This window comes from Acomys minous (assembly GCF_964271855.1).
Source record: "Acomys minous genome assembly, chromosome: 9".
Lineage (NCBI taxonomy): Eukaryota > Metazoa > Chordata > Mammalia > Rodentia > Muridae > Acomys > Acomys minous.
Window position 1 is genome coordinate 48,671,658 of NC_140490.1, and position 27,346 is coordinate 48,699,003.

A 27,346-nucleotide genomic window follows, 5' to 3' on the forward strand; every position below is an offset into this window, starting at 1 on the left:
CTGCTGATTGCATGCTTGTGGCTCATAATCAGAGTGATGCACAGTAATTGTTAGACTCACTTGCCAGGGCTACATTTTGTGTTGATGCAACTGTCAGCACTTTGGGCCCGTTGTACTGCCTGAAGAGCTTGCCTAGCACCCATTGGGCTGCTAAGGGGAGACTCTTTGCTGAGCACTGTGAGTAAGTACTGTGCCACTATTGTTTGCCTACCCTTGAAAATACTTACCTGGAAAAGGACTGTCTGCTGACTTAGTGGCAGCTGGCTCTTTTTGTGTCTGACAGAATTCTAGTGTGTGCAGACTTGACTATTCAAAATATATACATATGTGTATATATGTGCAGGGAGCTGGGGAGCTCAGCTTTTCCCTTTGGTCATGAAACTGAGAAACTTAGCTTTGTCACTTATGTGTTATGTGGTCCAGATAGGCCACTTTTCTAGAGCCCTGTTTCGCTTCTCTGTACAGTAAGGCTAATAGAACTTACTTAGAGAGCTGAAATATTTTTTTTAGGACAGTTGAATTTTGTCAGCAGAAATCAGCTGCTTATTAAATGGTAATGGTCAGTATTAAGGACTTTGATGCTTGCTCAGACGATATGAGATACTATGTCAACTTTCTATTGCTATATTGTACTTTCAAGATAACATATAAAGAGAACAAGTTTAGGCTGGCTCACAGTTTTGGAGGTTTCAATCCATGATCAGTTATGTCCTTTTTGGACCTGTGGCAACTCAGACCCTCATGGTGGGAGCATATAGATGAGCTGGTCCACTAACCTCACAGCCAAGGAGCAAAGAAGGGAAAAGGAGGGTCCTGGAGTCCCTTCCTAGGGCACACACCAGGACCTAAGGACTTTTGTTTGTTTGTTTGTTTCCCTGCATCTTCAGGCTCTATCGCCTCCCTGGTGACCAATCCTTTAACCTTAGGGCCTTTAAGGACATTTAAAGTCCCTAGTACAGCAGATGCCAGATGGTGCTTCAAAAAGTCAGCAGCCCCCAAACTCCCTGCAGTTGTGGAGCACATCACACCAGCAGTTTCCCGACAAGGTCAGAGACATAGCATCTTGGACTCTGAGCATCTTGGACTGTGACATCACAGTTTTATTTGGCTGGGTCTGCAGAGACCAGATGTGGTAGGACCCATCCTACATAGCCTTCAACGCATTTGAAGACCACTTTGAAGGCAAACTGTAGTCTGCGTATATAATTCAGCTTTGAATGCGCAGAAGGGTCATTATATAATGCACAGGGGACCTGACCATCTGCTGCTCTGTCCCTGAGAAAGTAAACTGAGCACAGCAAACCTCCGTCCCTGTTAGAAGTTCCCCACTGGAAACACATTACCGGCTCCTAGATTGTACCCATCTAAGACTTGTGGCAAGCAATTCAGATCATGTCCCATGATGCGGTAAATCCTGGTGTGCATTGTTACGGTGAGGCTCTTGGGTATACAGTTCAGTGTCTGTGTTCTCACCACCTCATTTTGGTCAAAATAGAAGAATAGAGGTCTCTTCAAGATGGAGATTCACCACCAGGAATTGCTGCTCAGCTTGCAATAGCTTAAACAGGGGTGAACCACTGAGAGGAAGAACTGTCACTCACTTTTCTCTTTGCTGTGATCAAATACCTCACAAGAAGCAACTTCAGGGAGAAGGGCTTCCATCAGGCTCACAGTTTGAGAGTTCAGCCACCAGAGCAGGGAGATGCTCTTGGATGTGGCCTCAGGAGTGTGAGGTTACTTCCTCAAATGCGGTGGGGGCGGGAGTTACGATTGGGTCCTCAGTTGATTTCTTTGTTATTCCCTTGAGTCCCAGCCAAGACCCAAGCTTGCAGAATGGTGTCATCCGCGTTCAGGGTGTGTCTTCTCCCCACAAGTGAACCCTTCCTGGAAATGTGCTCACAGGACTACCATGACTTGACTCAGTTCTCATGCCCTAGGGACTTCTTTGTCCTACTCAGAAGACTGTACGAATGACCCATCATACATATGTTAGAAGGGATTCATTCATGCCATTGGCTGTCACTTGTCATCTCCTGGGTGGACTCTGGTTTCACCAATAAAACTTTATTTCTCATTAGGTGCTTCTCCAGATTTTTTTCAGGGTCTCGGCATACCCCCATCTTCTCTGCTGCTCCCTGCAAATCCCTCACCCTCTAGTCTTACCTCCTGGTGGTAACAGTGTAAGGAATATTGCCTAACTGACTGCACTGGGGGAAATGTCACCACGCCCTTGGACAACTGTGGGGCCATATTCTTACTCCCCCAGCCTCTCTGCAAAGTGGCCTTTGTCTGAAATGTGGCTGATCATTGTTGTGGTTGTGGCACAGCCTCCATAAACCAGAGGCCATCATGGGGCATGACTCCTGTGACCACCTTGTTTAGGTTTTATCAAATCAACTATTCTCTTTGAGAGAGAAATTAGACCAGAAGCACTGGCATTTCACAAACAGTCCTGCATTTGATGCCTTGGTGTGGCATGTTCCAAAGTCTCTTTCTCGGGGTTTTTGAGCTCCAAATAGTGAGAATGAATTTCTAGGGCCACTCGGAACTCTGTAGAATTCAATTCCCTTTGTCCATATCATGAAGTCTGTCTGCCATGCTTTGGTGATAAACAGCGACATTTACTTAATGCTAGCATCCCCTTTGCCTGTCATCTCTGGTCCCCTTTTAACACCTTCTAGCTGCTCGCTGGAAATTGTGAGCTGTGATTTCATTCCCCACGGTATATGTGCCAGTTTGTATTCTTCTGCGCTCACCCACTCAAACCCAAACAAGTTTTTGCTGTTAAAACTTACTATATTTAAGCAATCTGCCTTTCCCAATCTTGAGAAACAGAGGAGAGAGAGAGAGAGAGAAGACACATACTGCCGTTGGTGTGCAGTCATTTCTGATAAATGTGAATACTTGGGCAGATTCTATACGTTCAACAAGTAAATATTTATTGTCTCATTCTTCCAAAGCAATACTCTTGCAGTCTTTTTTTTTTCTCTCTCTCTCTCTCATATAAGGCTCAGACTGTGATGGAATGCTTGTCTAGCATGCATGAGACCCTGGGCTTGATCTCTAGAACTGAACAAACTGGGTGGAGTGGCCTGTAATTGTTGTACTCTAGAGGTGGAGGCAGACAAGGTCATTCTCGTCTATCTACCAAGGTCAAAGCTAGCCTGGGCTACCAAATAGCCTGTCTCCAAAAAAAAAATATGATATAGATAAACTTTTTGATGTTAAAAGAGGGTTTTAGTATATCAGCTATAAAAACATCAGTTGGCAAAATGATGATATGAAAACCCTAAAAATACATTAAACCAAGTTATATATGCATGTATGGGGTTTATTTCTATTTCAAATGCTTGTATGTATGCATGGGAGTTGAAAAGAAACTAGAGTGTAAGGGAAAATATTTATACTGGTTCTGAGTGGAACTTTTTCTGATTTCTGTTCCTTGGCTGTCTTCTCCCCGCCACCACCCTCCTCCATCCGCATCTATATCATCTACTTGTTCTGCAGTAAACAATTTTATTTTGTTCTCATTTGTCTCATTAGATTGGGAGGTCAGTGCAGTGCAGCTTCTCGAATCTAGGCAGAATCTAAAAGCCTCTCTACGGCTCCCCTCTTGTTTACAGACACATAAATGTGTCGAGCTAAAGGGTAGTCAAGGCCGATCTTTTTACTGTCTCCCCTGCGTGCCTTGTGCTGAGGTAAGACTTACAGAAAGGCTGGTCTGATCGCTGCCATTATGTAGACAAGGAAAACTCAGAGGGCTCCCATGGCTGGAATCACTCAGCTAGGGGTGACGGGGCTGAGGAGCACACTTGGGCTGGCTCGAAACTTTGCTTTCTCGGTCCTTGTCGACATCTGGACCATCTTGAGGATAAAAGGGCCGGCTCTTCGTGCGAGAGTGAATTATAATGTGTTACTTTTAAAGACCTTGTCGGAGGTGTTGGTGGGCTGTACTGGAGTCCATTTCTGCTACTGTCTCTGGCCATCTTTTCTGTTAGGCCTTGTTCCCCTCATCAGCTGAAATCACACCATAGATGGCATAGTCTGGGACTGACTGACAGAGTTGTGGGGTGGGTGCCACCTGGGCATGCAGAGACTTCTCTCAGACGTGCTGAGGCAGGCCTTTCCAAATCTGAGAACCCACCTTTAGGCTGGTGGGGCACCCTTAGCAAAAACTCTGCACATGGCCTCTTGGCCTCCTGGCCTCCTGGCCTCCTGGCCTCAAGGCCTCTCGGCCTCTTGGCCTCTCTCGCCACCTGCTGACTCTTAAGAAATGGGCAGGAAGAGGTTGGGATGGACTCAAGACTGGGATGATATGGAACCTGCTGGGATAGCTTCGACTCACATCCCCTCTAGACCCATAGAGACCCGTTCAAAATCTCTGGAGACTTTTAAAACTCTTGAGCTGTCATGGAGCTGAACTTCTTGTGCTTTCCCTGCGATCGTTCAGCCTGCCTCTGGCCAAACACTAGCATCATCTTGGTTCTCCCCACAGCTGATTGGACCAAGCAGCACTTGAGACAGTAGCCTCTGCAGCATGTTACTCAAGTGGCCTTAAAAGGAGGCCTCCATCACTTCCTGCCCAGTCTGTGTTCCCTAGTAAGTGTAGTCGTGGATGGCTGTGGCTCTGGACTTAAGGGTGTGGCGCTTTGAGGAAAGAACAAAATAAAGTGACTGAAGAGAGTGGGAAGCTTTAAGAGACCCCCAAAATGTATTTTCCACGTACCACAACATATATGCCTTGCATTAAAGGTTATATAACTCATGCCAAATAAGTATGTAGGTCATGATTTTCTGTCTATGGGTTGCTGAAAGCTGTTTAAAATCCATATCGCCAGCCACATATCACCATATGTATCTACTAACCACTAAAGTCCGTGCCCTCCCCAGGCCTACCAACCTGTGCTGATTCAGCAAATGGGCTCCCACTTGTTTCCTAAATCTTCTTCCCCCCGCCTCTCTTTCAGTTTTCCAAAGAAAATAGACCAAATTTTTCTTCTTGAGAAGAAACAAACCTACTGTTGGCAGAGGGTGAGTGAGCTTTTAAGTCTATTTTTTTTTCCACGTCAAAATGGTATTTGATACAACGGGGCTCCAAGATCAAGCATTTGATACCAGGCAAGCTCGAGAAGTCTTCTCAGGCTTGGAGTCAGCACGCCTTTTCTGTCCTCTACCTCATTTGCCTGGGTCACTGCTAAGAAAGATGATTTTACTCAAAGCTTTTTCTCTAGTGCTTCTTGCTGTCCCCTTGCTTCCTCTCATGAGCCGCCCTCATGGCTGCTGTCACTTTGTCCAGTTTGCAGAGAGGTCAACAGCGAAGTGTCTTTCCTTCAGTGACTGGTGTGCAGACGTAAGGCTGTGGGCAAGGGGAGACTTTCTGTCTGGTTCCCATGGCTATGTTTTATGAGTGCCATGAGAAAGAACAATTGGTTATGAGCACTCAGTGGGACCTCCCGGGCTATCCAGGAAAGTCCCTGTGTGCAGATTAGATAGCTGGGGCCCAGTGGGCTCCAAGAGACCCATGACCTCATAGATAGTAGCAGAGCCAGGAGGGTGAGAACAGCATTGGACTGTTAGCTATGTGGTCCTGTGGAGGGGTGACAGTTTTTAAACCCACAGTTTATTTCAAAGGGTATAGACTGACTTATATAATTCAATTGAAATAAAGATAATAATAATGGCCTACTACCCTAATGTAAATGCTAAAGTAGTCTGTTTGACTTCAGAGTTGCCATGTTACCAACAAGGGTTGACAGAGTAGGTGCGCCCAGACACCATCTGATGTGGACCTCATTGGCATGGGCATGGGTTGCATGATTCTGTCTAGGAATATGCCAGCAAATATCTGCTTATCATAGAGAGGGCAGAAATGACATTGTAAAAAGTGAATACACACACACACACACACACACACACACACACACACCACACACACACACACACACACACACATTCAGCTTAGTGGACCAATGGGTTTGCTGGGTTACAGAAAGGTGACTAGCAGCTGTATCACCAGAAAGCCATGCCAACATGGGTGACAACACAAAAGCTTCATCCACAGAGCTCCCTGCCCATCTTGCAGGTGATTTAGAACTACTGAGAAGTCTCTCATCAGTTGCTTCTTGCTTATGTAATCCATGAAGGGCTCTGTGAATCCTGTAAGTTTAGTGAGCTTCCTGAGCCACTGAATTCACCTCTTCTTTGGGGAGGGGGAGATTTCAACTCAGACTAAATAGAGATACAATTGCACATTTTCTTTTACGCTCTTTCCAAACCACCGCTTTTGGAGTACCACGTTGTCCCATGTTGGGACTGGCCAGCGCATCTGTTTTGCAGTGAGGAGCCAGCAGGGCAAATTTGGTCTATTTTCTTTGGAAAACTGAAAGAGAGGGGGAGAAAAAGATTTAGGAAACAAGTGGGAGTCCATTTGCTGAATCAGCACAGGTTGGTAGGCCTGGGGAGGGCACGGACTTCAGTGGTTAGTAGATACATATGGCAACATGTGGCTGGTGACATGGATTTTAAACACCTTTCAACAACCCTATATAGAAAATCATGACATACATACTTATTTAGATCATGTTTACAGTCAGCAAGTAGAGATGGTGAATACAATTGCTCAGATCCACACAGTCCTCTCCTTTTTATTCAGTCTGGTAATCCAGCATATTAAACAGTGACATCTCTATTCTGGATGAGTCTTTCCTCCTCTGTTAAACCTTTCCAGAAATGTCCCCCCAAATACATTCAGAGGGGTGTCACCTAGTTGATTTGAAATCCTGTCAAGTTGAAAGTCAGTGCCTAGTCCTAGAAAATGCATACATACATACATACATACATACATACTACACACACACACACACACACACACACACGTACTCACACAGACATGAAGGTGTGATCTCCTCTGCCAGATCCAAAGGTCTGTGTAGAATCAGGATCTCGACTAGACTAAATATACAGGACAACTAAGAGGGGAACTGGCAAACTCCGTATCTACTCTGTATTATTCTTCGGGTAAAGAATGAAGCTCTAGACAGGGATCTATGGCCAAAACCCAAAGGAACAACTCTAGAAAGGGACAGTCAGGACCCCCAGAGCCCATGCAGTACAGCTAAAGTACAGCTGTAATGACTTGGCCTGATGCTGAAGTCCTCAGTAGTTTGATCTTGACATTCAAGAGGGATTAATTATGTAAAATACCATAAGCCGCTTGTTATTTACCAATTAGATGCAAAGTAAATTCAAACTGACACCATGATGGTTTTGTGGGGCTTGGGGAAGTCCTTAGGCCCAGAAGAAGCAGGAGGCTATGCTGGAGCTCAGTGGTATCCTGCTTACTGGGTAGGTGGAATAAGACCCAGGGATCCACCCAACACCCAAAATAAAAAGCAACAACTCAAAGTAGATCAGGGACTGGTCCTACTTGTAAAATACTAGTAGCTGGGTTCTCTATCTTGCTGTATAAAGGGCTAGGGCACTGGACCAACGCTGCACTCAATTTCTAATAGCACTTACCACAGAAGGTATCCCTTTAAGGGAAATCCAGTGCAGTGCTCTTGCCAGCCCAGAGACTTTATTTGCTAGAGGCCAAATGGCAGTGGCACATATTTGGTTCCATAGCAACATGTCTGTGCAGCCAGAAAAAAATACAGTGCTTGCAGCAGCCAATGTATGCTGGGCAGATCCAGGACTGCCATAATGCCTCCTTCGTTTCCCTGCCTATCTCCCTCTGCCCTTTCCCTTCCTGAGGCCTTTGATGACGTGGGGAGTCTGCACTTTGTTGTCCTTGCTATCTAGCTCTGCTCTGAACACTTGCCTGTATTCTCATCCATCCTGGAATGGGGTAAGGAGGAAGGCAAAGCCCATGGTATTATTCTCCAGCAGAGCTGAGAACCTTTCAACCTCAGCACTGGAGAGCAAGTAGGAAATGTGTGCTTTGCTTCATCTCTGTAGTGTGATAGCTCTGTCATAATGACATGGCAAGGACAGAGATTCCTGTACACTATAGTCAGCCCTTCCTGGCTGGAAGATAGGCGGTGACAGGTAGCCATGTAAAACTCAGGGAGGCGGAGAGCTCATGTCACGTGCTGTGGACCTATGTGATGGGCACGGTAAGGCTACGTAAAGAAATAATGGTACCCATTTCTCTCCTTCCAGAAGCTTCTGCCAGAGGCACAGATCCTAACTGAAGTTTCATCATGTCCATTAGAAACACTTAGGTTTAAACTAGTGTTTTCCCCTCTAAACTCTCAAAGCAGCAGTTTCTCATACAATATCCCCAGCTGGCCTGGGGTTTACTGTGTAACTATCATCGATTTCTTTTCCCATTGCAGGGATAAAATACTCTGACAAAAGCATCCTGAGGAAGAAAGGGTTTGTTTTAGCTCATAGGTCAAAATACAGTCCATCACAGCAGGAAAGTCAAGGTGCCATGTGCCCAAGGCAGTTGACCACATTCTACCTGCAGTCAGAATGAAAGGTCAGCGAATGCCTACATTCTGATGCTCACCTGGCTGCCTCCACTTTCACAGTGGTTCTCAACCTGTGGGTCACGACCCTTTCAGGAGGTCAAACATCCGGTTCACAGGGGTCCCATATCAAGATATCTTGCGTATCATATATTTACAATTCATAACAGTAGCAAAATAACAGTTATGAAATAGCAATGAAAATAATTTTATGGTTAGGGGTCACCACAACGTGAGGAACTATATTAAAAGGTCACAGCATTAGGAAGGTTCAGTGAAAACCACTGCTTTTATACAATCCAGAAGCCTTTGCCTAGGGCCTAGCCCTGCCCACAGTCAAGATGGGTCTTCCTACATCAGCTAGTATAACCGATACCATCCCCCACAGGTGTGCCCATAAGGTCCGCCCACCAGGTGATTCTAGACTTTGTCTAGCTGACAATTAATACCACTTGAGTAGCACAGGCTAACGTCAAACTTGAGGCTGTCCTATGTCAGCCTCCCAAGGGCCAAGACTACAGATAGGTGCCACCACAACTAACTTCTGAAAGCTATTTTTTAAAAAAACTCTGCCATCCATTTGACACCTATTCTGCATTTCTTTTAGGGGAAGTCTGAGCCTCTTTCTAGGCAGAAAGGAAGCCTTTTAGTATGAGATTCAGGACTCTCTTCCTCTCTCACCTCCATATACTTTCTTGCTAAATTTCTCCAATGCCCAGAACTGAGCCTGGTGGGTAGTACCTATGACATCTTTTTTTTTTTTCACAATGATGTCATATTCCCATCCTGTCTCCCAAGGATTGCGATGTATATGTGTAAATATATCCAAGTAGTTTTTGTTTTTTGTTTTTGTTTTTTGTATTTATGTTTTTTAAAAGAAAAGACACATTTAAGAAATTCTTGGGGCTGGAGAGATGGTTCAGCAGTTAAGAGCGCCGCCTGCTCTTCCAAAGGTCCTGAGTTCAATTCCCAGCAACCACATGGTGGTTCATAACCATCTGTAATGTGATAGGGCACCCTCTTCTGGCTTGCAGGAGTACATGCAAGCAGAGCACTGTATACATAATAATAAAAAAAGAAATTAAAAAAAAAGAAATTCTTGGTGTATGTTTTTAAATGTAGCTATAAAGTCATAAATAAGGAGTATCTAAAAACTCCATGACCACGAACCCTGTACCGTGTTTCGCAGTGGCACAAAGATAAACCCCACTACCAACACTCACTGTCACAGCATTTGCCTTTGGGGCCAAACTTCTCAGTCTAAGCAGTTGTCTTTGGAGCCATGAAATCAGACATTTGAAGGGGGGTTTCATTAAAGCGACAGATCTGGTAGATTAGAGTGGTAATTCCTAATTTAATTTTGAGGTCTGTTGGGGAAAGAGAAGGTTTCCGTATGAAACCTTTTATCTTAACAGAGTTACCAGAGTTCTCTTCCCAAGTTCTGAGCCAATGGAAAGAAGGCAAAAGGCAGAATGCAGGTGGAAGCCAGAATTTTTATGCTACTAATAACAGTTACAGAGTGAGAGCCAAAGGGACTTACCGCCTCCCTAGTGCTCTGGTCCTTAGCATTCGTAACTGGAACCATTTTGCATCTGATGAGCCCTACTTTGGGAAGGAGAAAGAGGTCAAAGTTTGCTTGATCACTCCTACCCAATGCAATCTGCTTTCCATCTCGAGATGCTGGGGCCACACTTGGTTCTAGCCCCCAGCACATGGCTGACTTCCCGCCCTTGGAGAAGAAAAGGCAGAGGAAAGGACCAGGGGTGTTTAAAAGACAGTGGGAGTGGTGCTCTACCCTGTGCACGGTTTACTCTCTGCCTGCCAATCAAGGCAGACCATCCTCCCAGCTCCATCCCACCTCCTTCTCCCAGTTCCTACTGTTCTCAGTTTCTTTTACTGTGTTTGTTCAGGGGACCTGTTAGCCTCTTCTACCCAGTGACACAAAAGGCCTGCCAGTCTCATTGTCTACTGTATCTCAGCATTTGAAACTGTGCCAAGTAAACAACAGGCAGTTGGTTTGTGCAAAGCTCACTCTTGAGTTTGGGGAGAGAGTCAGGGAAAGAAGGGAAGAGAGTTAGAGGGTAAAGAGGATTCCAAAAGTCAGAGCCAAGGTCACAGCCTTCATGCCGCCCTAGACTAGGTGAAGAGGCAAGGCACGATTACAGGCAATATCAAAGAAATGAAAAGGAATAAAAGGCAGCCGGTTGCAGAACTGTCACTAGGTATTATTCACAGATTCATTGCCAAGCGAATGATAATAGAGCAAATGGAAGCTATTGTATTAGTCAGGGAAGGATACAGTTTTGTGTCAGAAACAGTCAAGCCTAAACTCCTGGTGGCTCCACACAATAAAGGTCCATTCGTCGCTCATATTGTGTCACTTAAGTGGTGGCTCTCCTAGATGATTGTGCTCCAGGCAAAGTTCCAATATTTTTCTTCTGACCATCTGCAGGCCCCTTCATGATCACAGGAAAGAGAAGAAAACCAGAGATTTGCTTATGCAATTAAATGCTTCAAAGGCATAGCATTGAAGGTTCGCTCGGCACCCGCTGTATCTCTGAGCGCTGAGTTTAGATTTTGAGACAGCTCACTGTGTTCCAGTCCTGTCCTCTGGCACACGATAGGTACTCAAGAACTATGGGTGACAGGATGAACATAATAGTGAATTGACACATATTTCTAGAAGAATCATAGCAGTTATGGGCTTGGTAAAGTGAGGCCTGGCTCAAAGATATTTAGTAAAATTTAAAGCAGTAATATAAATTGCAAGGCTAAAGTTGGTTAATTAGCCATGGTGACTAGTTGATCCTAGGATATGGGAAAATTAAACCCAAGTTAGTTGGAAGCTGAGCTCCTTATAAAGGACTAGCCTTTCACACTCCCTACTTCATTACATAGATGTCTAAATAGTCTAAGGATCAACCCCATGTGTTACATCGTGTCAGCTTCTCTTTCTTTCTAGCCTTGTGCCTTCGGAATGAGGTTGAATTCATCCTCATTTCAGAAACACAATTCAGTAAAGTTATCCAAAGTGTTCTCATGATTCCATTCACATCGCACCATCTCCCCCTTCAGTGGGCCATCTGACACATGCACACGCATCCTGGGGACTTGAGGGTAAGCAGTGTTAAGCTCCAGTTTCTCAGGAAGGACCCTCTGGAAGGACCACACTTGTGCAGAGCAATGCTTACATCAACAAAGGACGTGTAGAGTTCCTGGAGAGAAAGGGGTACCCTGCACTACATGCAATGGGCCTGGTGGCTCTGCTGCCCTCCCCTCTATCTGCCTCTTTACATGTCTTCATCTGGACCTTTGTAATAGCCTTCATTTAAGATAAATAGATGATAGATAGTAGATAGATAGTAAATAGATAGATAATAGATAGATGGATGGTAGATAGATAACAAATAACTAATAGATAGATGATGATAGGTAATAGATGATAGAGATAATAAAGATGATTGATAGGTATATAGATAGATGATAGATGATTGATGAGAGAGAGAGAGAGAGAGAGAGAGAGAGAGAGAGAGAGAGAGAGAGAGAGAGAGAGAAAACTGGGTCGCTTGGTGGTTAAAGTGTTTGATGTACAAGCATGGGAACAGAGCACAGATGCCCAGAACGCATGTGAATGTCAGGTGAGCAAGGTGGTCCACCTGCAATTCCAGAACTCAGAAGGCTAAGACAGTAGATCCTCAGAGCAAACTGGTGGTGTGCGCTAGCTTTATCTATGAGCTTAGCTAGGAGCCCCAGCTTCGGTGAATAAAGTGGCAAGCCATCCATCGTGGAGAGCCACTAGCATCAACCTCCACACACAGGCATACAAGTCCACCCACACACATTCATGTGTGGCCATGCACCCACACAGCACGCAAATACATGAGAAAAAGGTGATAAACTGGACAATTATTCCCTCAAATTCTATGAGCCATTCTGTCAAAGTAATCAAACACAAGGAGTAGGTAGAAGAACCCCAATTATAGCTGGCTAGCCGATAGCACACGTAAAATGACCTATGGCTTGAGAGTAGGGTGTGAAGTGTGGAGTAGAGGGTAGTCTTGGGACCTGAGCTTGGGTTTTTTTTCCCCACACCTCGAGATTAGGGAAACTTGTTTGTTCACTTTTGCTCTGTGGGAAGTAGTGATGGAGAGGGTCTTGCTCCTTCTCTGTTTGGAGGGGATAGGCCAGTATGGTAGGGAGAGTCCTGACTTGGAAATTGACAGGCTGGTGATATAGGCAACTGTATCTCAGGGAGCCCAGGAACTTGAGATGGTGGCAAAAAAAAGAGACAAGGACCCTCTGAGAAGGCTGGCAAAATGAGACACTGAAGACTGCTGTAGAGTGAGTGCTGCTCAGAGTTAGGGAGCGTCTGCAAAGTGTTAGTAACCAAAACAGTAAACAAGGAGAGACTAGGGAATGAGAGAGAACTATGCCTTAGAAGCCTGCATGGCAGTCAAGTATCATAGGGTGGGGTTTTTTGGTAAGATTATTTTAATAATAGTGTCACTTGCACTTGAGGCTTCTCTAGAAGAATCTAGAGATACTCACAGACAGAGTCAGGCCTTGTGCTCAGTATTTCATTTACCCTTTCCTTCTAAAACTTCCCAAAGATTAGGATCAAACTGTGGTGTGTGTGCGTGGTGTGTGTGTGTGTGTGTGTGAAATTCCTTTGAAACAGAAAGCTGTTCAGGAGTCTCTGAAACCACGTGTGTGTGTGTGTGTGTGTGTGTGTGTGTGTGTGTGTGTGTATAAAATTCTTTTGAAACAACAAAAGGTTCAGAGGTCTCTGTGAAACCACTTGAGTGTGTTTGTGTTTATGTGTGTATAACATTCTTTTGACACAACAAATTGTTCCGAGGTCTCTGTGAAATTACTTGAGTGTGTGTGTGTGTGTGTGTGTGTGTGTGTGTGTGTGTGTGTGTGTAACATTCTTTTGAAACAACAAAATGTTCAGAGGCCTCTCTCCAGAGGAGGAGGTGTATATTTGAAGAGACAGGCAAGGCTATTTATAGATTGTTATGTATTGTGTGGAAGGGAAGAGGGCGGGAGCCAGCTTTAATGTTCTCTTCCCCTCTCCCTATAGGTTCTTGCTAGTACTAGAGGCACTAAACATTTCGAATTTCATGTGACAGCAATACCCTTTTGATGTACTTTGCCTAGAAAGGAAAGCTGGAATAGGCTTTGGAGTAAACTACCAAAGAACTGTGGGGCTGTGATCACTTCCCATTAGTGTGAGCAGGAGTCTCCGTCCTGACAGATTTTGTTTGAGGGAACATCCGCTGTTGTACAAGGATAAACAGGCTACCGGGTGTTTCATACGTCTTCTCAATTCAGGAGCTGAAGGCGTCACATGTGAAGAAGCTCTGTATACCCCAAATGCTTTCCCAGCTATTGCACAAACTTCCGAGAGCCTGTCTGGAAGGAAAGGAACCCAGCAAATACTACTTCCTTCCCCGAAAAAGCCTTTGGCTTCCACCGTGATTCCCAGGTCTCTTCATTCACATCTTTCTGTGTAACCCTTCCTCAAAAAAAAAAAAAAAAAGAAAAGAAAAAGAAAAAAAAAAAAGAAAAAGAAAACTTGAATGCAAGAAGGCCACGTCACCACAGCCACTCCTACATTCCTAGGGGGTACAGTTTGTCTAGTCCTGGTCAAAGGGTGAGGGCGACAGAGGGCTTAAGGACACCCCCACTGTCTTTATGCAGCTCTGACTACTCTGACTTTCACCCAGGAGGCAGAAGGAAATGAATGAATGCTTATCATTCTCAGTGGTTCAAAATGCTTCCAAATCTGTGAGTTGAGCTCCTTGCAAAAGAAACAAGACCAGAGAGCCAGCTACCCGCCACTCGGCCCATCCTGCTGCTTTTTGCTTTTTGATGGGTTGGAAGAATAAGAGACTTGCTTTCCAAAACTGTCAAAGAGAATCTCCAAAGTGTTTAGAACTTGGAAACACCTGTTCTGAAAAATTGGTGTGCCAGCATTGCCTTGGGAGTGTAGATTTCCTGGTTGGGGAGCATGCCGGAAGTAGGACAACGGCTTTGCTTTGAGGGGTGGTCTGAGAGGTATCTGTCTTCACACCCGTTTTTGTGATTAGAGTAAATTCTGTAGCTCCAAGTCACAGGAGCAAACGGTGTGTCTTCTGGCAGAGTTATTTACAGAGTCTCAGACATGATGTTTTACGGGAAAGGGGGAATTTCACTTTGAAGATCCCCACTGCGAGTCAAAGATGAGGGCAGTCAGCTTGACACCTGGCTACCTAAGGGTGTCCCTACCTCATTATTAAACCCCAGGATGATTGTAAAGCTTAGGAGGCTGGGTAAGGGGAAATATGTGGGCGAGGTGGGATCAAAGCTTCGCCATTATCTGCTTAGGTACAGAAGAAGCCAAGCTACCTGGCAAGTCACCTGGTTGCTAAGGGAACCACTGAAGGAGTGTTATGACTTCGAACTGAGCATCAGTCTCTTTATACTGATTCTCCTCAGACCTAAATCCTGTAGTTAACTCTTTCCAACATGGAGTCTATTTCTCCTGCTTCCTGCGGGGAATTTCCTTCATATGTCAAATGCACTGTCTATTTGAATGTAGGCAAACACTACCAGGCTATCTGGAGGAGGCTGCAGAAGCTCTCACCCTGTTGTTTCTAGTGTGGTGTGGCGTGAGGGAGGATCGTAAAGACTGTAGACATCTGAAAAGATGAGAACTGAGCATGCCGAAGGAATTACTGTGTGTCAGCCCCTGGTCCTGCATATACCATGCCGCGAGGTTTCTCCCTGAAACGTCTCTTGTATTAAGACATAAAAGAGTTTGTTTGTGTTTTAGTCGTGAGTCCCCAGCCTGACTATGTGAGGTTGAGAACATGAGGTGGCGGCTACCCTTTACGCTCACGTGCATGGCATCTTCCCATTTGAATTGCAGACGTCAAGGTCATTTTATTCACAGATTAATGTCCTCTAGAGGACAGCTGTCTAAGGTGCCCTTAATTATGCAGCTGCTTTACAGTAGAGTGTGTCTCCTAGTGTATGAATGTTATCAGCTCAGCCTATGAAATGTGTGGTATGTCCGAATGGGGACTTCAGCCGGGGCGCTGGGACCTGTGTACACAATGTGGGGGTGGGGGTGGAAGTTGGTAAGCCCAGCACTGGGGAGGCAGAGACAGGTGGATCCCTGGAGCTTGCTAGCCAGCCAACTTAGAAGGATCTCTGTGAAATCAAAACAAACAAACAAACAAACAAAACCAAGGTAGATGGGGCAGAGAGGTGGCCCAGCGATTGAGAGCACATGCTATTTTTGCAGAGGACCTTGCACCAACCTGGAGCAACTCACAACCCCCTGTAACTCCAGCTCCAGGGGATCCAATGCCCTGTGTGGCCCCCACAGGCACTTGTACTAATGTGTGCACACTTTGATACAGACATGTACAACACACACACACACACACACACACACACACACACACACACCTTACTTTAAATTAAATAATAAGCCTTATACTTAAACTACTTAATCATATATACATGTTTGAAACCACATGTATTCATTTTAGAAACATCTCTTTGTTTTACTTTCATATGAAGCAGTTTAATTGTGGCCTTTATCTATAAAGCCAGACTCTTTTTTTTTTTTTTTTAATCTTTTGAGCCACTTAGAGGTGCATCCAAACTGCATTCCAGAGCGTATCATCTTGATGCATGTCTGAATCGGTGGGGGTACAATGCACTTTGAGTCAACTTTTGATGCTTTTAGGAGAACTTTTCTCCCAAGCCACAAGTGCCTCTTCGTTTATTTATCCTTGAGATTTGATACTATCTCCCACAATGAGTGTCAGCATGTATTTCAGGAGTCATGGTCAGTGACTCTATAATTCCCTCTATAACAAGAAGGTAAACTGTATCACTAAGATATTTTTTTTTACCATCCCTACATTGAATATATTTTTATGCATCACACAACTTAACCACTGACTGAGTAGCTTTTGAAAACAGTCTTTAAAAAGACCTTCTTATTTATAGTGGCATCTAGTACTTGTGACTGCGAAAGTCACACTCTCAAAAATAATTACTAGGTAAACCTATTTTCTTTATTAAATAAAAATAAGCAGTAGTTCTAGGCAACTTTTTACAAATATGTGGAACCTAATGGAGATGGTTTCAAGGTAATATACTTTCCGTAAACGGTGTTATGCTGGTCCAGACTGAATGCCTGAGAGAGCAAGAAATCGCAGGATAATCTTTACAAGCTCTTAAAACATTAAGGAGATGGCAGGCTTTTATGATGGTTGCATGTGGGAAATAAAAACCTTATGTCTCTTTGATTCAGGCATACATTAGCAAGTGAACTTGTCTTGGGAAAGACATGTACACCTATAAGTAAGTGCCTCAATGTAGCAAGACCCTGCTCCATGATAACAGTAACAAGCTGACCCTCCTTGGATGCTTGAGACCCGGGTAAAAGAAAGTATGACAGATCTCCCTCTCCAACGCGATGTTAAAAGCTTTGAGTTCTAATCAGACTCACTAAGCCGCAGTTGTTTGAGGAGTCGCCCCACAAACAAATGATGACAGTGCCCGTTTTACACCGGTGACCTGGGAATGCCAAAGTGGTTTACCAACACGAACTGATCCATTCCAACACTTCTGAGAATGACATTAATATCTTTGAACTCATTACCTAAATGGAGTCTAAGTTTTCCAGGGAACTCAACTGCCTCGATTATGGGTCAGTGTGGAGTGGGGAGATGAGTTAAAGCAAAGTTACCCCTTTTCTGAAATACTGTGCAGTGGGTGGCTAGACCTGCCCAAGGACGCCTCTTTTCTTTTTTTCCCGGGAGTTGTAAAAGAGGGAGGTGAGAGGGCGCTGCAGCTTTGCTTATGCAAGCATATTAAATAGGATCCCACTAGAGAAAAATAATTAGATTCCCCCATGTGACTCCTCTTTAAAATGCCTCATTTGATTTGGTGTGCAATAAGACGATGAGCTTGAAATAATGTCACCTGCTTTGTGCCTCCCAGGCGAAGAGTCACAACCTGTGGCTCTGTAGAAAGCAGGCTTCCTCTTGAAGACCGATCTCTGATGCTGTCCTAGGGACAGTTCTCATTTTTGAGGGACTTTCAATGGATGATTTCCCATCCCTGTGTAACTCAGCTTTTAGTACCTTGCACACTAAAATCCTTTACTAAAACCAAAATGCAGTCAGCCTGGGCCTCTCCTGTATGAGAGGGAGCTGGACGGAGAGGAGAGGGGCATCGCAGAAAGAGAGTTGTGACTCGTAAGAGGAAATGAGACCCTGTGATATTCACTGTACCGTTGTTCGCTATTCCTTGGGTGTGTGGATACAGATGTTTTTACAATGCTTTTCGTCTGGCATGTGAAGCAATACGAGCACCGCTGGCATATTTAAAAGACAGATAGGGCTGAGGAGATGGCCCTGTTAATAATAGCTTGCCTGACCAGCATGAGGACCTGAGTTTGATCCCTCAGAAGTGTGGGTGAAAAGAAACTAGGTATTACAATATACTCTTCAATCCCAGCACAAGGGAGGCAAAGGTAGGTTCATTCCTAAGGCTCAGTGGTTGGCCAGCCAGGCCCACTTGGCAAGCTCTGGGCCATAGAGAGACCCTATCTTGGAGAATCAAATTGGTTGGTACCAGAGGAGCAGAACCCAAATTTTCCTCTGGCCTCCAAACTTACACACTTACAAGGATACACACACACACACACACACACACACACACACACACACACATCTGCATATATATGAACACACACATATACAAAATAGAAGCGGCTGGCATGTATATCACTCCATAGTAGAGTACATACTGAGCATGCACAAGGTCCTGGCTCAATCCCCAGGAATGTAAAATAGTAGCAGCAGCAGCAGCAACAGCAGTGGCAGCAGTGGTGGTGGCGGCAGCAGCAGCAGCAGTGATGATGATGATGATGATGATGATGATGATGATGATGATGATAAACCATCATGTGTATGTTCTCAACAACCTTATCACAGTGACCCTAATTGGCTTTATTTGCCCATAGCTCCCTTAGGCATACTATTAAGTAGGAATCTCCTAGCCATATCCATGAGTCACCCCCAGCACAGTGTTTCAAGAAATTAACACTGCAGAAATCATCAGCTAGAGTGATTTTTTTTCTTTCTAGAACAAAGACTGCTTTTTCAGAAAGACTGGCTTGTGTTCACATTAATGTATGAACCCCCCCCTCCTTTTTACCACAAGCAGCTATCTCATTGCTGCATTTAACTATCTATCTTACTAGACTCCCAGGGTCCTTAGCCTCTGAAATAATGCCTGTATGATTTCTTTCCCATACTAACTACTCAACGTTTATATTAATAACCTGATATAATAGCCAAATCTGCAAAAAAAAAAAAAAGAAAATGGTACCAGTGCCAAGCCTCACTGCCATAGCCCCCACCTGTAGGTACCTTTTCATCTCACTTGCTTACTTTTGGTTAAAAAAGAAATTGTAGTGTACGGCTATTCCAGATTTGTCAGAAAGACTGCTGTTTGGACTACAGACATGGTACTTGTTATAGGCAAGATCTGAGTGATTGTATCCCGCATGTACGCAGCTGAGGGGCAGGAGTTTATTTTGATTAATTTACTTGTCTATATTATTTGAGAAGAGGTCTCTTGTAGCCCAGGCTGGACTTGAACTCCCTATGTAACTGGGGATGGTCTTGAATTTCTGATCATCTTGCCTTGACCTCCAAGTTTTGGGAGTATAGGCATATGCTACCATCACTGTTTTGTTTTTGCAGTGGGGGTTGTTCGGGTACACAATGTTGGGAATCAAACAGGGTTTTATGCATGCTAGGCAAGAATTCTACCAACTGAGCTACATCCTCAGTCCTGGAACGTTAAATGGAGTCTGGATAAATGTGACCCCTCTTTCAGTGGTTCATGTTTCGAGGAGAGTGTCATGTGCTGCTGTGAATTAGGAAGTGATTGTCTTCGGTTGGAAGATAGAAACAGAACACTACAGAAGTGGCAGCAGGACCACTGAACACAGGAGGAAATCCACTCTCCTGGTCTATGGGGTGCAACCAGCCCCCCACCCCGCCCCCCAATAGCTCTCGTCTCTGAGAACTGTTGCGCTTCAGAACCACAGCAGTTCCATGTTGACCCAGGAAGGGTGTCAGGAGCAGCCTGGGTTGATTTTCATTTTTTACTCCTATGTAATTTTGAACATGAATGAGGCAATAGAGAAATTTGGAGGGATAGTTTCTGTCACATGTGGTGATGGTGTCCAAGTCATCTGCTTCCTTCTGCCCATGTTTTTGCTGGCCTTTTTGGGTCCCCTCCCTATTTTGCTTTATGTTTGACTTTGTGTTAGGATTAAAGGCACGATCATCATGAGCAAACTTAAGAACTGTATGCCAGCCCTTTCCTTGGTCTCTGGGGCCACCAGTTTTGATAAGACACACTGGAAGTTTAAGGATTAGCCTCCTAACATGGGGGCAACATTACTGCTCCCTTATATACTTGTCATGTATAAAATGAATCCTAGGATGAGAAACCAGTGAATCCTAGGTAGAGAAACCAGTGAGGGTTTAGGAAAAACAACACAGAAAACTCACTCTGAGTAACCCAAACTGCCATCAAATCTCTAAGGTAGTAAGCACGTTTCATTGACCATGTACCTCAACCACGGTCACCACATTTCTCAATAAAGAATGTGCATGTGGGTGGAAGACACAGTGTACACACCAGGTGGGGACAGGAGGGAAGCAGCATGGTCACCCCACATCTGAATCTAAACTCCTTATTAGGAACAGCTATTTAAATGTATGTATGGTTAAGAACTGGGGCTTTGACAGTGAGAAAGTTCTGGACTAGATGGTGCTAATGGTTGTACAATCCTGTGACTATACTTAGGACCACTGAACTGTATACTTAAAATGGCTATGACAAAGCTGGGGAGACAACCCAGCCCATAGGTGCTTGTCACACCAAGGATGTGAGTTTGATTCCATTGTAGGATATTTGATCACACAATGAACCCTGAGTTGTGTACTGGAAAAGCCTGTTTCTAGCTGTGGTGTGACTCAGCCCCAGCACACACCTTTTATCTAAGAGCTTTCTGTAAACAGGGTTAAATAAAATTAACCCTAGGTCAAGAGGAGGAGCAAGCAACCAGCTGACAGGAAATGAACATAGGGAGAAAAAAAAAAACCAGAAAATGAGAGGAAGTCCACAGGACAGATAGAGAAACACACAGGAAGTAGAAAGGAGAACGATTCAGTTTTGAAATGTTTTTAAGACATCATGGGGAAGGGACTTATTTCCTCCAGGATATTGGCTGAGGAGAAAGGTCAGCTGGGTGCTTTCTCTTTCCCTCTGAGCTAGCACGCTTTCACCCCAGCATCTGGCTCCTGAGTCTTTATTGGTAAAATCAAATGTTTGGGATTTTGTTTAAAAACAACATGATTCCCAGCACCCACATAAAAAGACAGGCACAGTGGCATCCACTTGTAATCCCAGTGCTGGGTAGGCAGAGTTGGACCAGCCAGCCTAGTCAAATCAGCCAGCCCGGGTCCTAGAGAGAGACCCTGCCTCAAAAACTAAGGTGGGTGCATTTACCTGCACTGACATGTGACTAAACGGAAACAAACAAACAAAAAAAAGCTAAAGAAGTGAAAAATACTTAAGATACTAAGTTTGATGTGTGTGTTATAAAATTAATATACTATATAGATTACATTCTTTTAAAAGATATGTGAGGGGGTATGCGTTTAGATAAAGGTTCCCTGGGGATTTGCTGAAGATGCCTTGTCATGTCCACTATCTAGCTACATGCATCTTCTAGTTGACTATTTTATTCATTTATTTGTTTGTTTATGCACGTAGATACCAAAGTTAAACCTTGGCTGCCGCTCTTTCAGGTGTCATCCACTTTGTTTTTCAAACAGCGTTTCTCAGTGCCTAGAACTTACCAAGTAGACTAGGCTGGCTCACAGCCCCCAAGGATCCACCCACCTGGTTTCTGGCTCCCTAGCAGAGCTATTACAGTTGTGTGCTACCACGCCTGGTGCAGGTTCTAAGGATTGAACCCGGGTCCTTGTGCTTAGAAGCATTTGATGCATTGAGGTGACTTTAGATGAAAGCCACGTGAACAAGAGTTACAAGCCAGAAGAGCAGGCTGAAACTGTACCAACATGCTCCAGAATCCAGCCATTGTCCCGCCATACAGAGTTGTGGGAAGTCTTGGCTTTTTTTTTTTTAAGTATAAGACAGACAGAAAGGATCAAGTGGTGCGGGGCGGCATGGTGCAAAGCCTATGCCGCAAATGGTCAGTTCTCCATTGTCACCCAGTGTCCTTAGTCTGGGGCTGTGTTGAACTTGGAGTTTTTCTGAAATAAAGAATCAAGTCATAGAGGAGACTGTCACCATGTGAGGGAATTGTGTATCATGTGAGGGGACAGTGTACTATGTAAGGGTTCTGTGAACCATGTGAGGGGGCCGTGTACCATGTGAGGGGACTGTATACCATGTGAGGGGGCCATGTACCATGTCAGGGGCTGGTGTGTAATGTGAGGGGACTGTGTGTCATATGAGAGGACCATATATCATATGAGGGGACTGTGTACCATGTGAGGGTTCTGTGTACCTTGTGAGGGGACTGAGTAACATGTAAAGGTTCTGTGTGCCATGTGAGGGGACCGTGTACTATGTGAGGGGACTGTGTACCATGTGAGGGCTCTGTGTGCCATGTGAGGGGACTGTGCACCATGTGAGGGGATGGTGTACCATGTAAAGGGACTGTATACCATGTGAGGGGACCGTTTACCATGTGAGGAGACTGTGTACCATATGAGGGGACCATGTACCATGTTAAGGGACTGTATACCATGTGAGGGGACCATGTACCATGTGAGTAGACTGTGTGCCATGTGAGTAGACTGTGTGCCATGTGAGTAGACTGTGTGCCATGTGAGTAGACTGTGTGCCATGTGAGGGGGCCGTGTACCATGTGAGGGGACTGTGTGTCATGTGAGGGGTCCGTGTGCTATGTGCGAGGACCGTGTACCATGTGAGGGGACTGTGTACCCTGTGAGGGGACCGTGGACCATGTGAGGGGGCCGTGTGCCATGTGAGGGGACCATGGACCGTGTGAGGGGACCGTGTGCCAGCTAGGAACTGTGGAGTCAGCAAAGTGGCTTAGCAGGTAGAAGAGCTTGCAGAGTGCAATCCCTGTAACTCATGGTGGAAGAAGAGAGCTGACTCCCCAAACTTGTATTCTTCCATATTCCATGTTATGTGTGTGCTGAGACTCACACATCAAGCACAATAATAATGGATGAAATATAATATAAAAAGAAATATGGCCTCCAGATCAACGCAGGGTAGATGATACCCCATAGAGGCCCAATGGCCTCAGCATCCTGAAAGTTGACTTCTGAATTCCCCTGGGTATTGAAAGAGGAGGTGAAGAGACAACAGTTTAGACAGAATCAATAGCCACATTTTTACTTCCCTATGTATTAGATTTCTACAAAGGATTTTGTTTAAAGTCAAGTTCTGGGTTAAAACAACACGCATTTGAAAGTCCCTTCTGTTGGTGATAAAGTCTTATTCCAATTATTACAGTAGGGGACAATCAGATGGGTGTTTTAAAAGTCAACTTCTGGGGATTGGAGGTGGCTCAATTGGTTTGTGCTTGTCATACAAGCCCAGAGGCCTGAGTTTGGATCCCTAACACGCGTGTAAGAAGCCAAGCATGGTGATGTGTGTGCCTGTAATCCTAGCACTGGGATGGTGGGAATGGGAGGGTGCCTGGAGCCTGCTGGCTATATAGTCTGGCTGAATAGGTGAGCTCCAAGCTCTGTGAGAAACTCTGTCACAAAAACTAAGGTAGATAACAAAGATGGAGATGCTTGACATTCATCTCTGGCTTCCTCATACATGTAAACACATGTAGTCATGCATGTAGGACACACACACAAAATAAGTGTGTCAATATTCTGTGTGCAAAGCAATAGCTACATTTTATCTCACAACACTGCACATGATAATTCTTCAGAAGTATGCAAAAATAAGAAAAAGACTTACCAATATTTGGGGAAATCGTAGAAAGTGGTAGTGTCAATATTATATTACCTTAAAACTCAAAAAGAAGTAGTTAATATAAACTATATCATTTCCTTCAATCTCTTTTTTCCTTCAAACTGCACTAAACTAATTTCTTTTTGGCCTTGTCTATTTTTTTTTTTTTTTTGAGACATCAGTTTTTATAAGGTGCTGACTTGGGCTTGGCTGACAACTCCAACTCTAAGCGCAGAATTGAAACTTTGTGGAGAATAACAGTTAATTGTACTTTTTAAATGTTTCAGATGATATTCTGGGCAAGTTTTGTTTCTGTGTGGCCCATAGCCAGAACCCTACTGCTTTTCAATTTGTTTAAGTGTAACAGCCTAGACAGCATATGTACATGTTCAGCTGAAGATAAAGGATATTACTATTTTTAGCCTATTACAAAGAAAACCACATTTTCTCTTAAATGTCTTGATATAAAGTAATTTGAACATGATTTCTGTACAAATCATGTTCAAGAGATTGGCTGTCAAGTATGTGGGGTGTGTGTGAGTGTGTGTGTGTGTGTGTGTGTGTGTGTGTGTGTGTGTGTGTGTTAAGTAGCACTCTTGAGGAACGAAGGAGACTTTGCAGAGCTAGATTCATTCTAAGTAATGGTTGACGATGTCAGTTTTTAACAGTACTTTAAGAGGCAGTTGACTTAAAAGTGCCACAATTCTGAGCACAGTGATAACGATTTTGAAGGGGAAAGTCTTGATACACTAGTAAAAAGGTTGAAAGATCCCCTACAATTAGGAGACAGACAGGTACTACTCCCAAGGGTGACAACTTTTCTCCTTCAACCAACTTCTGATACTGACCTAAGAGAACCTCCAGCTCCCCACCCCCTTTGCTGGCTGCTAGGGCTGATGTGTAGATATCCATCCAATTGCCTTATTTGGTAAATCACAGACAAATGTCAGTCATATCCCTCCACTTCGTCACCTCCCCTATTACACCACATCCCTCATTGTACCAAACCCCTCCACTCTATCACACTCCTTACTGCATCACACTCCTCCACTCCATCACACCCCCAATACACCACATCTCCCATTCTACCACACCCCTCCACTCCATCACATCCCTCCACTCCATCACACCCCTCCACTCCATCATACCTCTCCACTCCATCACACCCCTCCACTCCATCACACCCCTCCACTCCATCACACCCCTCCACTCCATCACACCCCTCCACTCCATCATACCCCTCCATTCCACATTTGAAGGAAGAAGCTGAGCCTCTGGAAAGATGCAGGTATGATTTTCCATCAGCTTATGGTAGTCCATTTGTGTTTATGAACGAGCATGAACACCCACACATTTGTTGGATTTCATCAATTTGAAAGAAGAGGAACAAGTGACTTGACTCCTTCACAGTGACCAATGCCACTGTCAATATGTTTGGCCATTTCTTTCTTTAGTGTTGGATAAAGAGATGGAAACATGCCTCTTGCTTTGGAAAATAAGGTAGAAGTTGTGCCTTATTCCATTCTAGAACCTTTGCCTTTAAGTACTGGGTTTTTTTTGTTTTGTTTTGTTTTGTTTTTGTTTTTTGGTTTTGTTTTGTTTTGTTTTATTTTTGCCTTGTATCTTTCAGCTTGCCATTTCCCATTAATTAAGTTTCATAATGATGTGTAGGCATTGAAATGACTCACATATATAAGTACAGTGATGGCTTCCTCAGTGTTTGCTATTTTTATACCATGATGAATTATTTCATGACCCACTGTCCCAGTATCATATATCAGAAACATTCCCCTCTTTCTTGGTACCTCTGAGAGCCCCACCTCAGTTATGTCATGGCAGTGGTGCTATATTTTCCTGAATTCAGATATTTTCTTGAAGCCCAGTGCTAGACATCAGTGGTCAGCCTTGAGTTCCAGTCAGGCCCATGATAATAAAGGGAAATGGAAGATTCTGTGCAGGCCACCTCCTACTAAAATGGATGGCCCTATGTCCTCTGTATTAATTGAACTTGTGGTATTTTTCCATCTACAGTGGCTTTTGGGGGGATGTAACACTGTGGGAAGCAAAGGAGAATCTTTATATTTCCCAGCCCCTTTTCACAGAGTGGATGCTGGGTGGATAATGTACCGTTCTCTTCATGGATCTTGGTGGCAAACTGACCACATATGGACTGACTGTGTGCGAGTCTGTGCTGTGCCCCATTCAGGTTGCTCACACATTCTGTTTGTTTTATCATCTGTCACATGAAAGTGTTAAACCTACTTTCACAAGGTTTGGGGACAAATTGAACCACAGCTAAAACATCTACTTCAAGTTTTGTGAGTTTTCAAAAACAAAGAAGGATCTCTGTCTGTAGATGGCGTTCAAGAAAGATGGCATCTCTGACTATCTAAGTGGTGTCCAGTGACAAGCGGCTTACCTTTGAGGGAAATAGCAAGCTCTGGTGACTGACTTCTCTGGGTGGTGGTTCTCCACCTCACTGTACATGAGAGGCCCCACCCAGTGATTTTTCAAAATCCCATAGCTTGGGCCATACCATTTTCTCAACGTCCTCAGGGGATTACAATGTACAGCCAGGATTGTATGGTGTTGCTTTGGGAGTGTGAATGAAATCTGGAACTCTGCAGCCTAGTTTCATTTTATTTTTATAAAAATGAAACATTTATTTTATGTATGTATTCATTCATTCATTCATTCATTCATTTATTCATTCACTTTGCATCCCAATTGCAGCCCCCTCCCTCCGGTCCTCCCAGTCCCACCCTCCCTCTTCCCCCTATCCCACCTCCGCTATTCCTCAGAAAATGGATCCTCACCCCCCCACCCCCACCCCACTCCCTACACCAACCCACCAGGACTGAGCACATCATTTTTACTTGTGGCCTGGTGAGGCAGCCCCACCAGTGGGAAGTGATCGAAAAGCAGGCAACAGAGTCCACATCAGAGACAGCCCCCCTCCCTTTACAAGGGAACCCACATTAAGACCATGCTGCCCATCAGCTACATATGTGTGGGGGCCTAACTCCAGTCTATGCATGGTCCTTGGCCGGTACTTCAGTCTCCATAAGCCCCCCTGGGCCCCTGGGCCCTGGTTAGTTGGCTCAGTTAGTCTTCCCCCCCCCCCCACCACAGGGTGTGTTTTGAAAGTGAAACTCACAGAATTTGGCTGTGAATGTTTTTCCTTTTCTTTTTTATTATAATTTATTCAGATTACATCCTGATTGTTATCCCCTCACTTGTATCTTTCCATTCCCACCCTCCCCTCCCTCTTTTGCCCTATTCTCCTCCCCTAGACCTCTGACAGAAGGGCCCTCCTCCCCCACCATATGATTACAGCCTATCAGGTCTCATCAAGATAGCCTGCTTCCCCTTTCTCTGTGTACCTCCTCCCCACCAAAGGGAAATGATCAAGTTGGGGGCACCAGAGTTCATGTCAGATGCAGTCCCCACTCTCCCCACAACTGTGAAGAGTGCGCTGTCCTCTTCTTGTGGAGTTCCTGTCCCCTCCCTTCTATCTTTCCCTCCCCCCCACCCCCCTGCTTCCAAAAATCTCTCTGCACTCTGCTCAACGTTTGGCTATGAATCTCGGCATCTGTTTCGATCCACTGCTGGGTGGAGCCTCTAAGAGGACGGCTATGCTAGGCTCCTGTCTTCAAACATAGCAGAGTATAATTAATAGTGTCAGGGGTTGGCTCTCTCCCATGGGGTGGCCCTCAGGTGGGGCCAGGCATTGGCTGGACATTCCCTCCATCTCTGCTCTATCTTTATCCCTGCACATCTTGTAGGCAGGGTAAATTTGGGTTGAAGGTTTT

The 27,346-nt window shown here is 44.6% G+C and overlaps 1 protein-coding gene across 23 annotated transcripts in view; it reads left to right on the forward strand.

The window, feature by feature from the left end:
* ATXN1 (ataxin 1) overlaps window positions 1-27,346 on the forward strand; it is a 422,279-nt gene that overhangs the window by 231,336 nt on the left and 163,597 nt on the right. For 21 of the 23 annotated variants that reach the window (XM_084796969.1, XM_084796962.1, XM_084796956.1 and 18 more), the window contains one exon: window positions 4,968-5,031. The exons of the other annotated variants lie outside the window; for them this stretch is intronic. The gene's annotated coding sequence lies outside the window, so the exon portion shown is untranslated. The remainder of the gene's footprint in view (window positions 1-4,967; window positions 5,032-27,346) is intronic. 23 annotated transcript variants of the gene reach the window in all.